Source organism: Lissotriton vulgaris, chromosome 3_1, assembly GCF_964263255.1.
Source record: "Lissotriton vulgaris chromosome 3_1, aLisVul1.2, whole genome shotgun sequence".
Taxonomy (NCBI): domain Eukaryota; kingdom Metazoa; phylum Chordata; class Amphibia; order Caudata; family Salamandridae; genus Lissotriton; species Lissotriton vulgaris.
In genome coordinates, this window is record NC_141689.1 from 523995637 (window position 1) to 524008355 (window position 12719).

Consider the following 12719-nt stretch of genomic DNA (forward strand, 5'->3'; position numbering starts at 1 on the left):
TCCACTCTGTTGCTCCCCCTCTCTTTTGGTAATAAAGAATAGGGTACCCTACAAGGATAGAAGTGCTGACAGGATAGACTGCTTGGCATCGCTCCTCAGACATCATGCTGCAGAAGTAACAGTACCCAGTATGCTGTAAAATACGGAGTTCGGACCCAGGAATCAACTGTATGATTTGTGGTGGGAAACAAAACTGGAATACAAATCTGTAAACCCAACGTACACTGAATATATATTGAAATAACCTGAGGTGGTTATCTGTACAAAATGAAAAGGCAAAATCCATAAGCGTTGATACAGCCATTATGATTAGGTTCTGTATAGTGCATGAACCCAGTAAAACAAATACATATGCAAATAGAGCAGTAAATCTACAGACCTCCATGCAGACAGGCCAGCATATATACAGGCACCAATGCACACTGACACTCATGCACACAGACAAGCATATATAGGCACCAATGCACCCCGACATACAAGCATCCATGCACACAAAAGTCAAATCCGCAGTTATCCTTGAATACAAACCACCACAAATACGATCACCTATGTGCACGGACAACCAAATATTCTGGACACCAATGCAACCAGAGCAACGTATAGAGCGCACTCCCTGCGGGTAGTAGCATTGTGTCTGCTTTATCTTTAAGGATTCTGCAGAGAAAATCATATTTGAGCTAAGGAGAAGAGTGGAGTGTCATTACTTATTTAGACTTTTTTTCTCCATGCAGAAATCACTTCTGAATAAGGCAAATTAGTCTCTGTGAACATCCTATCTTTGACCTCTTTAATCACTTGTAAAAAAAAAAAACTGTACTCTGCATGGAGGTTACATTCGAGGCCTCTTTGGTGAAATCATACCTAAATAGTGGTATAATTCAACACCCACATCTCGAAAACACTAACATGCCGCATTTAGGTTTGCAAGATAAATCCACCTCTAAACCCTGTGTATCCAGTCTAGGTTTTCCTTTTACAAATTATTGTATTAATGTGTGTTGTTTCAAGAACAGCAAACAAAGTCTCAATTGTTAGAATGCATCGACATATTCCAAAATAAAACATGCATTGGCATAGCCAATAGGTTTTGGGACTTTATAAGTGTTTAGTTATCCAGCGCAATATCCATGGTGCAACAACATCAAGTGTTGCATGGGTAAACACTTATAAGGTCCCAAAGGCGAGACCTATTGGCTATGCCAATGCTTGTTCGTTTAGCAGCGTGTGGTCTCAAACGCTGGCGTTTTCATGCAAAGAACGCAACTAACTTCTGATTTAAAATTGGCCAAAGTGTAGGGTGGAGCGTTTCACTGGGATCATGATGAGGGTACTTACGAGGCGCTGAATGGGCTTTTCAGCACAGGAAATGGGGCCTATTGAGGCTACAATAAGGTTTTAAAGGTTGTGTCGGCTCCCCACGAGGTGAAGCCTGGAAAGGGAGAGGAGCCAAATGGGAAGGCGGCTGACACTGGATCTTAACGAAAAAATGCCTTAGAGGGTGCATGTATATAGCGCTTGCGACCCCTGAAGAGGCAAACCCTTTTTTCTGTTAAAACCGTCTTCTATTAAGGTTTAATAGATGAAAAAATGAATTTTCGTATCCCAAAATATGAAAAACTGATTATTTCGGCACTTAAAACAGCAAGCAGAGTTGTTTTTTTTAACTTATTTATTCCTTTGTAGTACAATTGCTCATAATGAGGTAATTGTTGTTATGAGTAAGGCAGCTATGCAGCCTGTTTCCAATCCATAGTGGTAAGTTGAAAGTTATCTTTTAGGGATGCTTGGATCCTGAAAAGTAAGTAATGCAACTGGTGCTATGTAAAGCGCTCGGATACCCAATTCGGGTCAAGTTCGCGCTATGTAAAACTCTGTAAAAAAAAAAAAAAAAAAAAGACAAAGACAGGACTGAGCATGTTTATTATATTAGTATATTAGTCACTTAAGAGTCCGTAATGGCCTCTGTAAAATAAAAATAAAGTAAGGAAGGCCAAAAGAACTGAACTTGCCATCTGCCTCGGGAGACGTTATGAAGAATACTTTCAGACATTACTGCTTCTTTGTTTTATTATTATTACATCTCTCTCCAGGTGCTGTATGTCTACCGTACCTATAATATAAAAAGCAAAACTAAAAACACGCCTTGCAATCATGGATACCACTTTCCTGTTCCTGCCTTTCCAGCCGAAATCACCGCAGTCAGTTGTGTTAATCAAACCATTTTAATGGATGAAAACAGACACTACAACATCCAGAGTGCAACTGGTTGTCGCACCAACGCCAAGGACTGGAAATACGAGAACCTCTGGGGTGCTTTTCTAACACAGTAGCAGTCAGCATTTATCTAGCATTCTGCTCTTTTCTATAGGCCTGCTGAAAAAAAGGCACTTGTTTCTGCCAGAAGTCACTACATGAATTAAAGTTGGTGTAGTTGGATTTTCCTTTAATTTTCACATAGAGATCATGCTGTTAGCTCCGGGTCTCAGAACAAATGTATGTGCTGCTGTGATGTCTGTCATTTGGAAAAGTTCCTTTTAACATAGGGTGACCACTTGAACGGAGGCAACTTCTTGAAAGCGACAGTGAAAATTCAGGACAAGTGGGTCGAAAGCAAACAAAATGAGAATTTTAGGGACACCTCTGTGGCACTAAAACAATCTCATAAAAGTGAGTAAATGGAATATTTACAATAGGTTTATAGTCGTTGGTTTGTATGCTACGATAGAAGTAATTAAAGAGACAGAGAGAAAGGTGGCGCATCAGTGGAGAGAAAGATAGAAACAAGCATTGGGCGCGTGGACATAAAAGTAACGCCCGCGCGGCCGTGAAAGGGGACGCGTCCCGCGAGATGGCGCCTAGGCTCATAGGCGCGCGCCCGTGCGCGTAACTGCTCGCTGGTGGCCGGAGAAAGCCTTTGTCAGCACTTCAAAAAGACAGTTACTAAATGTCTCGCTGGCTCTAGCGAGACCTAAAAAAGACTAAGACCAAACACCCTGCTTAGCACCAACACTGCCCATCTTGGCACCCTTACACCACTGCATTCTCTACTGCAGCTCACTGGGTTTCACTTTGCAACAGAACACCCTTTCAGTGTTTATGACGTTGACAATTCTGCTGATATTTTGCTTTTAAAAAACTGTTTTGTTCTGCATTTGTTTTTTTTTTTTAAATCAAAGCTGTTGGAATCCAAAAGTCCTCTGAATTGCGGCCTTGTTGGACTGGAAGGGGCGCCCAAAGCTCTACCCTCATAGTGGTGGAAGGATAGGGCCGGTACCAAGAGCTAAGCAGCACGAAAGCCGTGGTGGTAGCATACTGTGTACTGATCAGCAGTAGCCAACTGGACTTTTTTACCCTGTCACTGGAGTGAGGCCTACATGCTCACTTATCTTTCTGAAAGTTCAGTTGTTGTGTGCTTAACTCACCCTTGGTCTACATCAAGTATATGTAGAGTGTTGCGCAGAGCAGGAGCAGTGACTGCGCTGGACTTGTGTGCCTGGGAAGGGTACAGTACAGGGTTAGAGCAGTACTGTGTAGTACATGTGGGATTAGTGTATGTGCTGAATGTATGTATGCCTGCGAGGAATACAGGACATGAAAGATGTAGTGCTCTGTAGTGCGTGCACAATGAAAGCATGTGATGGGTGTATGCATGCTTGCATGAAGTAAAAAGATGAAGGGTGAAAAGTGGTGCAGCACACTCGGGGAGTGTGTGTACTGGCAGGGTATATCTTTGCAAATAGCATGCCCTGATAAGGTATAGCAAAGCTTCAGTGCTCAACAGTGCATGGAAACAATGTGTGTACTGAATGTATGGAGGTAACAGTGCTGGACAGTAGGTGTGCTGTGAATGATCGAGTAAGTGTGCCTGCATTCGTACATAATATGGAGTACCTTGGGTTCAGTTTTGGAAAACCCAGGCCTGCCTGACGTAGATATGAGTAGTAGAGGAATCCACCCCGACTGATTTGTGTATTTTCTACATTCCTGTGAGCGAAATACTGAAGGAAGGGACCCTCCCTTTACTCTTCAAAAGGTTGCTCTTTGATTCAGTGATAGATCACAAGGAAGGGGCCTGGAGACATCTAAGGAAAGGAGATGTGGCTGATAAGGGAATCATAAAGAGTAAGGTTGGGCGGCTTGGATAAACGTTTTGATGCACATATCGCTGTGACTGACATACTGGTGTGAACTCTGGTCACTCCCCTGAATTGTGATGTGTGTCAGTCAGCTTTGGAGTCATGCCTGCTGTAACATATATCCTTTCAAGAAGAAAGAAGAAAAATAGAAGTGAACACTTCTAAAGAAGCAGAACCCCAACATAAAACTTAAGACCCAGACCCTAAATCAAACTTAATTTTTTGTATTTCTTTTTATTGCAACAAACATCGGATCAAATAAAACAATACAGATGACACAGAACATTAAGAATTAATAGCAACATAAGTAGGATGAGGATTGCTTTCCACCAGTAAAGGGGAACATCAGAGGGTAAGGGGGATATGTGAACTGTGCAATCAGGTGGTGTACAGATTTCTCTCCGATAATTATTCCAAGGGCCCCAGATACGCGTCCATTTTTGGGGGCAACCCCTAGCGACATATACAGTCTTCACTATAAACATACACCAGTCTAGATCCCTCTCCCAGGTCTCAAATGTAGGTGGTTTAGCTGCTCCACACAATTGCGCGACGTTTCGTTTGGCAATCATGATTCCCAGGGTAGCCCATTGTGTTTCATTGTGTTTCGTGAGTGTTGAGATCTGTGGGTTCCCAAATGTTGAGGAGGCAACGTCTTGCCTCCATGGAAGACGGGTGTGTAGTACTGTAAAGAGTACCTCATGGATCTTATGCCAAAAAGAACTGATGAACTTGCATTCCTATATGATGTGAAAAAAAGTGCCTAGCAGACTGCACCCTCTCCTGCATTCCACGCTGTCAGTGTTCCCGTATGGATCAAGAGTGGCCAGGTGATGTACACGCAGTGAAGGATTTTTAGCTGTACCAATCTGAGGCGCGCCGGAATGGCGACCACTCCTAAATCGAATTTTGGTGTCTGGAAATGCACTATGAGAAAGGGAGGTTGGGACCCCAAACGTTGTCATCTGCCAAGTAGCCATGTGCTGTGTGAGAACAGGAAGCCTTCCAAGACTTCGGCCTGTGATCAAGACCGAGGTCCACGGCCTGCTAGTCTCCCTGATGCATGAGGGGGTATCATCCAGGGAAAACCAAGATCACCTGCCATGGAACACCAGTTCCGGCCTGCTGGCCAAGACCAATGTGCCCTGTGATGAAGAGGAGAGCGTTGGAGGGAGTGCGGTACAACAAGGAGCCCGACCAAGAGGACTCCCTGAGAGGTGTGAGGAGAACGGCTGCACATTGATCGGGTCATTGCCCATGTGCAGGAACGGTCCAATGAACCCTGTATGCCAGGAGAGGACCACCATAATAGAAGCTGTTTGAAGAGTGCTGTGTGAGATGTGCCAGGCCAGCGCCGCAGCACCTGCATATGCCAGAAGGGGGACACTATTGTAACTTATTTGGGCCAGGAGCGTGAAATCGCCAAATCTGTATGCAAGGATGAGCCGCTGTAGTGCGGGCAATCATCACAGAAGAGTCTGCACCCAATTGCAAGTAACACAGCAACTCCAAATGCCAGGAGGGGCTGCCGGTACCACTGTGGCCAAGTGAAAGGGTAGTGGCCGAAATGAGAAGATTACTGCAGAGATCAGCGGGTCAAGCCTGCCAACTGTGCTGGACTGATTCCCTGAGGATTTAAAGAATGTCGCAGAAGTCATCACACCCTTGCTGGAGCTCCAGGTGGGAGCCGGAGAATCCCCCCCCCACACCCTGTCAGGAGGAACAGTGATTTACATTGTGTTGGCCGAGAGGGAGCTGCTACGATCGCTGGATGGGCTAGCAGCGCTGCTCGGAGAGGTGAGCCGGTGCCTGCTGGGTCTTGCTGGGTGAACTGTGCATGGCCCTTCTTTGCCAAACAGGATCTGGACTCCGAAGCACCAACAGAGGGCACCTGCACTGCTGAACACTTCCATACCGCCGGAGCGGGTCAGACTGGAACTGGGCCTTTGGGGACATGGGGGACTTTCTGCTAAGCAGTTGGCTGACGAGCTTGGGATCCCGCACCTACGCGCCTGAGTGGTACTAAACCTGGCAGATATTTGGCAGCCATCGGCCACCCCAGAACACGGCCTATCCCTGCCGACGAGGGGTGATACCCAGAAACACGTGTCCAGGGATGGCGAAGACAGCGAAGATAGCAGAAGATCGAAAGATGATGCATCGCGGACACGTTACTACATTAACCAGAGTCCTTAGGGGTGACACCGCCGGTGTGTGAGTAGTGTGCAACCCCACTCCAATTTGTAACATTAAAGCTCCCTTGAGCAGTTGGCTGACGAGCCTGGGATCCCGCACCTACGGGCCTGAGTGGTACTAAACCTGGCAGATATTTGGCAGCCATCAGCAACCCCAGAACACGGCCTATCCCTGCTGACGAGGAGTGATACCCCGAAACACGTGTCCATGGATGGCGAAGACAGCGAAGATAGCAGAAGATCGAAAGATGATGCATCGCAAACACGTTACTACATTAACCAGAGTCCTTAGGGGTGACACCGCCGGTGTGTGAGTAGTGTGCGACCCCACCCCCATTTGTAACATTAAAGCTCCCTTGAGAAGTTGGCTGACGAGCCTGGGATCCCGCACCTGAGTGGTACTAAACCTGGCAGATATTTGGCAGCCATCGGCAACCCCAGAACACGGCCTATCCCTGCTGACGAGGGGCGATACCCCTAAACACGTGTCCAGGGCTAGCGAAGATAACAGAAGATCGAAAGATGATGCATCGCGAACACGTTACTACATTAACCAGAGTCCTTAGGGGCGACACCGCCGGTGTGTGAGTAGTGTGCGACCCCACCCCCATTTGTAACATTAAAGCTCCCTTGAGCAGTTGGCTGACGAGCCTGGGATCCCGCACCTACACGCCTGAGTGGTACTAAACCTGGCAGATATTTGGCAGCCATCGGCAACCCCAGAACACGGCCTATCCCTGCTGACGAGGGGTGATACCCCGAAACACGTGTCCAGGGATGGCGAAGATAGCAGAAGATCGAAAGATGATGCATCGCGAACACGTTACTACATTAACCAGAGTCCTTAGGGGCGACACCGCCGGTGTGTGAGTAGTGTGCGACCCCACCCCCATTTGTAACATTAAAGCTCCCTTGAGCAGTTGGCTGACGAGCCTGGGATCCCGCACCTACGCGCCTGAGTGGTACTAAACCTGGCAGATATTTGGCAGCCATCGGTAACCCCTGAACACGGCCTATCCCTGCTGACGAGGGGAGATACCCCGAAACACGTTTCCAGGGATGGCGAAGACAGCAGAAGATCGAAAGATGATGCATCGCGAACACGTTACTACATTAACCAGAGTCCTTAGGGGCGACACCGCCGGTGTGTGAGTAGTGTGCGACCACACCCCCATTTGTAACATTAGAGCTCCCTTGAGCAGTTGGCTGACGAGCCTGGGATCCCGCACCTACGCGCCTGAGTGGTACTAAACCTGGCAGATATTTGGCAGCCATCGACAACCCCAGAACACGGCCTATCCCTGCTGACGAGGGATGATTCCCCGAAACACGTGTCCAGGGATGGCGAAGACAGCGAAGATAGCAGAAGATCGAAAGATGATGCATCGCTAACACGTTACTACATTAACCAGAGTCCTTAGGGGCAACACCGCCGGTGTGTGAGTAGTGTGCGACCCCACCCCCATTTGTGACTTTTTGCTAAAGGTGCTGCAGCACCATGGACAATTAACTAAGTAGTCAAAGGGACCTTTTGAGTACGGCCTACTAGTATGCATTACCTTGGTGCGGCCACCAGTAAATGGGGAAATAACCCTGAACATGTTACAATGTAAAGGGTGTGATTGGGAATTGTCTGACAACTACTGAAGCCCCAGCCACAAGGGAAGGAGGTTATTGCATAGGAGTATTGGTATTCCTTTGCATATGTAAAGTTAGAAATAAAATACTTCTTTTACTTATAAAAGCAAGTATTTGGTTGGACCTTAATTAATTGTTCATACTGTGTGCACTTTGAGTTAAGTGTTGTGTTAACTTACCTGTATCCACACCTCTACCCCCTCCCCCACAGAGTGAGACTGACTGCTCATCCATAGCTACCACTGAGTCAAGTGTAGAAGGGGTACTTGGCCCAGTTGCTCAGGCTCCTTAGAAGGTTGGGCCCCAGGACTTCAGGAGTAAAAGGCCTCAAACCCCACAGTTTAGCGCAGCAGCCCCTGCATGCCTCATGGCCCTCTGAAAATGGTTCTGGCAAAATTAAATTGAAAATCTGCTAAACGCATTTGTTAGAAGTTGTTTACACTGTGAGACTCTCAAACTTTATTCAACAGTTGGTGTTTAATATTTTACTGCATTAAGTTACATGCAACATATGGTTACAATTGGACAAGAGAAAAAATGTTGAGCCACTTTGAAACCTGACTTGTAACTGTTAGGAAGTGCAGCAGTATGCATGCACACAGTCTATTAAAGCAAATGCCAGACTATAAATTTGCGTCTGTAAAGAAACAACTTCATCAATAAAAAAGCTGATGCCCCATTTTTGTGGCAGAACTGCTAAACTTTGCTCCTGAATGAGAACGTTTGCATAGCTCTCTTGCTTAGGTTACAGTAATGCCAGAACTTCGGACCAGTACATCCACGACAGAAATAAATTCCTAATCCAGAAACTAGCCAAAAGTAGGAAGTATTTGAAAAACAGACATGGATATCTAGACCGCATTCCTGATACTTCTCATTTAAAAGACTAAGGGCCTGATCTTGGCAGGACTACAGTCATCCCTTTGTGGTGTGGTTGCAAGTACTCCGTCGAGTTGACCAAATCCCAGCCACCATAATTTAGATGTGGACTGGTTGAACCGCCATCCGCATCAATGGACTGGACTGTTTACCGTCAGGTAGGCAGCGCACCGCCATCAAGGCGGCGGTCTCCTCTGCTGGCTAACAGTACTCAGTCGCCGTCAGGCCAGCAGTTTGCACCGAGCCAATTTATAGATGTCCCAGACATGCTGGCATTGTCCTAGCGGCGGGTCCCTAATTGAGTGGAGCCTGGTAAGTACCACTTTCATTATGTCTCACTACACCTATATGTTGTATTTGTTTACAAAATATATGTACATAATGTTTCATGCCCCTTTTGAACATATATAAATAGTAACAATTCCCAACAGGTATCATGTAGGATCAATTTAAGTAATGTATGCAGTCTGCATTACAAATTAATAAACAAGGAGTCACTGGATTTTTAGATAAAGGTGGTATTATTCGCCAAATAGGCACAGGGAGAGGTCTTTCACATGGTAATACAGTTTAAACAGCACTGTACAGAACAGATCATGTGACAACCCTAGTGGCACTTGGTGCGTGGTGCTATATACAGTGATAATAGTGAAGGTGCAAGTGCTCAAGTGAACAGCGTGATCGGCGCATAAAACCAAGTTGATACATCAATCAAAGGCCCCGTGAACAACAAGTTGTAATCACTTAAAACATGTTTGCATAAATTTAAACAGGAGCACAAAGAGTGATATGCGTCGTATTATTTATGCTGTAGAGTCGACGGCGTTTCGATCCTAGTTAGTCGGGATCGTCATCAGGACAGGGTTGTAGATGGATACAGTGAGTGCACCCAGGCTGGGAGGCGTGGGCGTCTGGGGTCCAAGCAGTCAACAGGGGACGAACTGCAAGAAATGAATCCAGCTCCTGCATTCATTGCTTGCAGTTCGTCCCCTGTAGAGCCCCAGTTGCCGACCGCCGTCCTGATTAACACAGGCGCCGCGTACCCTGCCCTCTGATCGGATTTATCTACACGATCAGCTCACGAATCACCATTGACTGCTTGGACCCCAGACGCCCACGCCTCCCAGCCTGGGTGCACTCACTGTATCCATCTACAACCCTGTCCTGATGACGATCCCGACTAACTAGGATCGAAACGCCGTCGACTCTACAGCATAAATAATACGACGCATATCACTCTTTGTGCTCCTGTTTAAATTTATGCAAACATGTTTTAAGTGATTACAACTTGTTGTTCACGGGGCCTTTGATTGATGTATCAACTTGGTTTTATGCGCCGATCACGCTGTTCACTTGAGTACTTGCACCTTCACTATTATCACTGTATATAGCACCACGCACCAAGTGCCACTAGGGTTGTCACATGATCTGTTCTGTACAGTGCTGTTTAAACTGTATTACCATGTGAAAGACCTCTCCCTGTGCTTATTTGATGAATAATACCACCTTTATCTAAAAATCCAGTGACTCCTTGTTTATTAATTTGTAATGCAGACTGCATACATTACTTAAATTGATCCTACATGATACCTGTTGGGAATTGTTACTATTTATATTACACACCCATCCCAACGTGGTCTATGGGTTCTCTCCTGTCATTCTTATACCTTTTGAACATATAGCACAACACACACACTATTGAATGCACACCCACATGCACCACAAACACAACACACACAACCACCACAATTAAAAAGAAAATGTTTTCAGTGTCAATACAGGTGTGCTCTTTTTACCAAGTAGAAAAACGAACACCACTGCATTACACACAAGACAAAAATTGCATTTAGGTGCAATGTAAAAATACACCAGGCTAAAGAAAATTATAATACACGAGTCATAAGCCAAGTGTAGAAATTCTTAACTTTGATCCCGGCGACAACAGAGTTTATTAGGGTCGTGGTCAAGTTGTAGCAGCGAAGGAAGGACCGGGACAATGGGGGGGGGGGGGGGGGGGGGGGGGGGGGTTCATGACGGAAACTGAAGTGGGAAACAGAATAAAAAGGTACGTTTTTATCTAATTTCCTTCAATTCCGCTAGCTTAAAGTAGGAGGTTTACCCGCCACAGTTTGCTTGACGGAAAGGCACATCGTGATCAGGCTGGCGGATGGACTTGCCAACATCTAAATCGAGCGGGGGACCACAAAGTAGGCCAGCGGACCGCCAAGTAGGCGGGTGGTGAATCAATTGAAAAAGAGCCAGGATCTAAATCAGACGGTAAATCTTTAAAGAATTTTTACACCATGCAAAAAATGACTTACCCAGTAGATGACCATTTGAGAAAAACAAATACAATCTTCAAGAGCAGCTGAACAATTCAGTTTGAGAAAATAAGGGGAACCATGAGGCAAAAAAGGAGGAGTATCACAACCTACAAAAATGCTATTTGGCAGTACAACTTGCAGACAAGACTTTATGGTGGGTACAAGACAATAAGACTATAGGAATGGGTTTACAGCATGCCAACTCAAAAATAAAGGATGACACAAATACAATAGTAGAGCACACAACAGGATTTTTGCGAAGAACAGAAAAAATACAAAGGAACGGATTATCATAAAAGCACACCCGTAATTATACAGGAAACCTTTAGGAGGGAGACTCATGATTTTCTGTGGCAAAAAAGTTAAAATTGTTCTTCATATTTTCCTCGCTAAAATCAATGGGCAATTGATTCGCACATGCCTGTAAAAAGCCAACAAGACTGCTTTAGCTCTGATTTCTATCAGAGTTTTACAATGTTTCATGAGTACAGGAAGGGCATGAAAGTGAAAAAGTGCCAAAAGCAAAACAAATCTTAGTTTAAGTGACACTCGAGCAACACATTAAGTACCACAGTGGGTGGAGCACGGACTAGAGCCCAGAGGTGCATAAGGACATATGCTTGCTAATGCACCTGGCAGATATAATAGAGGCTAGAAGGGCATTCTTCCATGAGACAATGCCACTTGTCGCAAAATTCCATGCACTCTAAATATCCGGGTAGTAATTTGTTCTAAAACAGATTTAAATCCTAATTCACTATAAAATGACAGACAGGAAAACTTACTCAGCAGGTCAGTTATGTTTGATGGTAATGGAAACAGCGGACTCTGACATGTTTCTGTGGTCTTGCAGCTATCCACTTGAACACCTCATTCTACCACACATTTAAGCTCATTGTGGTTCCAACCACACAACATTAGCAATTCGCTTTTGCAATGTGTTCTGGTGGAGGACTTCCAAACAACTGGCTGGGTGTTCAATATCTCAGAAAAAGGCCATTCAATCAAAAGCATTCTCCTAAGACTCAGGAGCTCAGATTGAGTAATGAAAGGAGAGATTGCAGAAAGCCTCCCTTCCTTCGTAGACCAGAGAACAACCTTGGGCCACCAAAATGCTATAGTTCCATGGCAGGTCTTCTGTAAGATTCTTTGGGTCATGGGTGTTTGTAGGAAAGGAATATAAGTATGCCCCTTTCCAATTGAACATCAAACCATCAGCAAAATATTTTACACCTGGCATTAAAGGTTGTGAACTGTTCACAACTAAAGATTTACATGTGTCACAAAGATGCTACCAGAGGACCTCTTGATTATCTGCTTATTGAAGTGGGAGTAAAGAGGCCTGATGAGCCTCTCTGCATTTTGTTGCACTGGGTGATTGGCCCACTCCTACAATTCAACAGCCAGTTAGCAAAGTTGTAGGGAAAGAGAGCTCACTTGCTTTCCATTCAGATATGGTGTTTCCTCATGTACCATTTCATTGGACTATAGGAAGAATGCTTATGTGGGCAATGACAGTTATTCATGTCCAGGGATATGGTAGGTTA

General features: G+C 45.3%; 1 protein-coding gene across 4 annotated transcripts in view; it reads right to left on the minus strand.

Moving 5' to 3' along the window:
- HEXB (hexosaminidase subunit beta) overlaps window positions 1-12719 on the minus strand; it is a 266121-nt gene that overhangs the window by 55583 nt on the left and 197819 nt on the right. The window contains exon 12 of one of the 4 annotated variants that reach the window (XR_015309286.1): window positions 3201-3280. The exons of the other annotated variants lie outside the window; for them this stretch is intronic. The gene's annotated coding sequence lies outside the window, so the exon portion shown is untranslated. Of the gene's footprint in view, window positions 1-3200; window positions 3281-12719 lie in introns of those variants that run through there. 4 annotated transcript variants of the gene reach the window in all.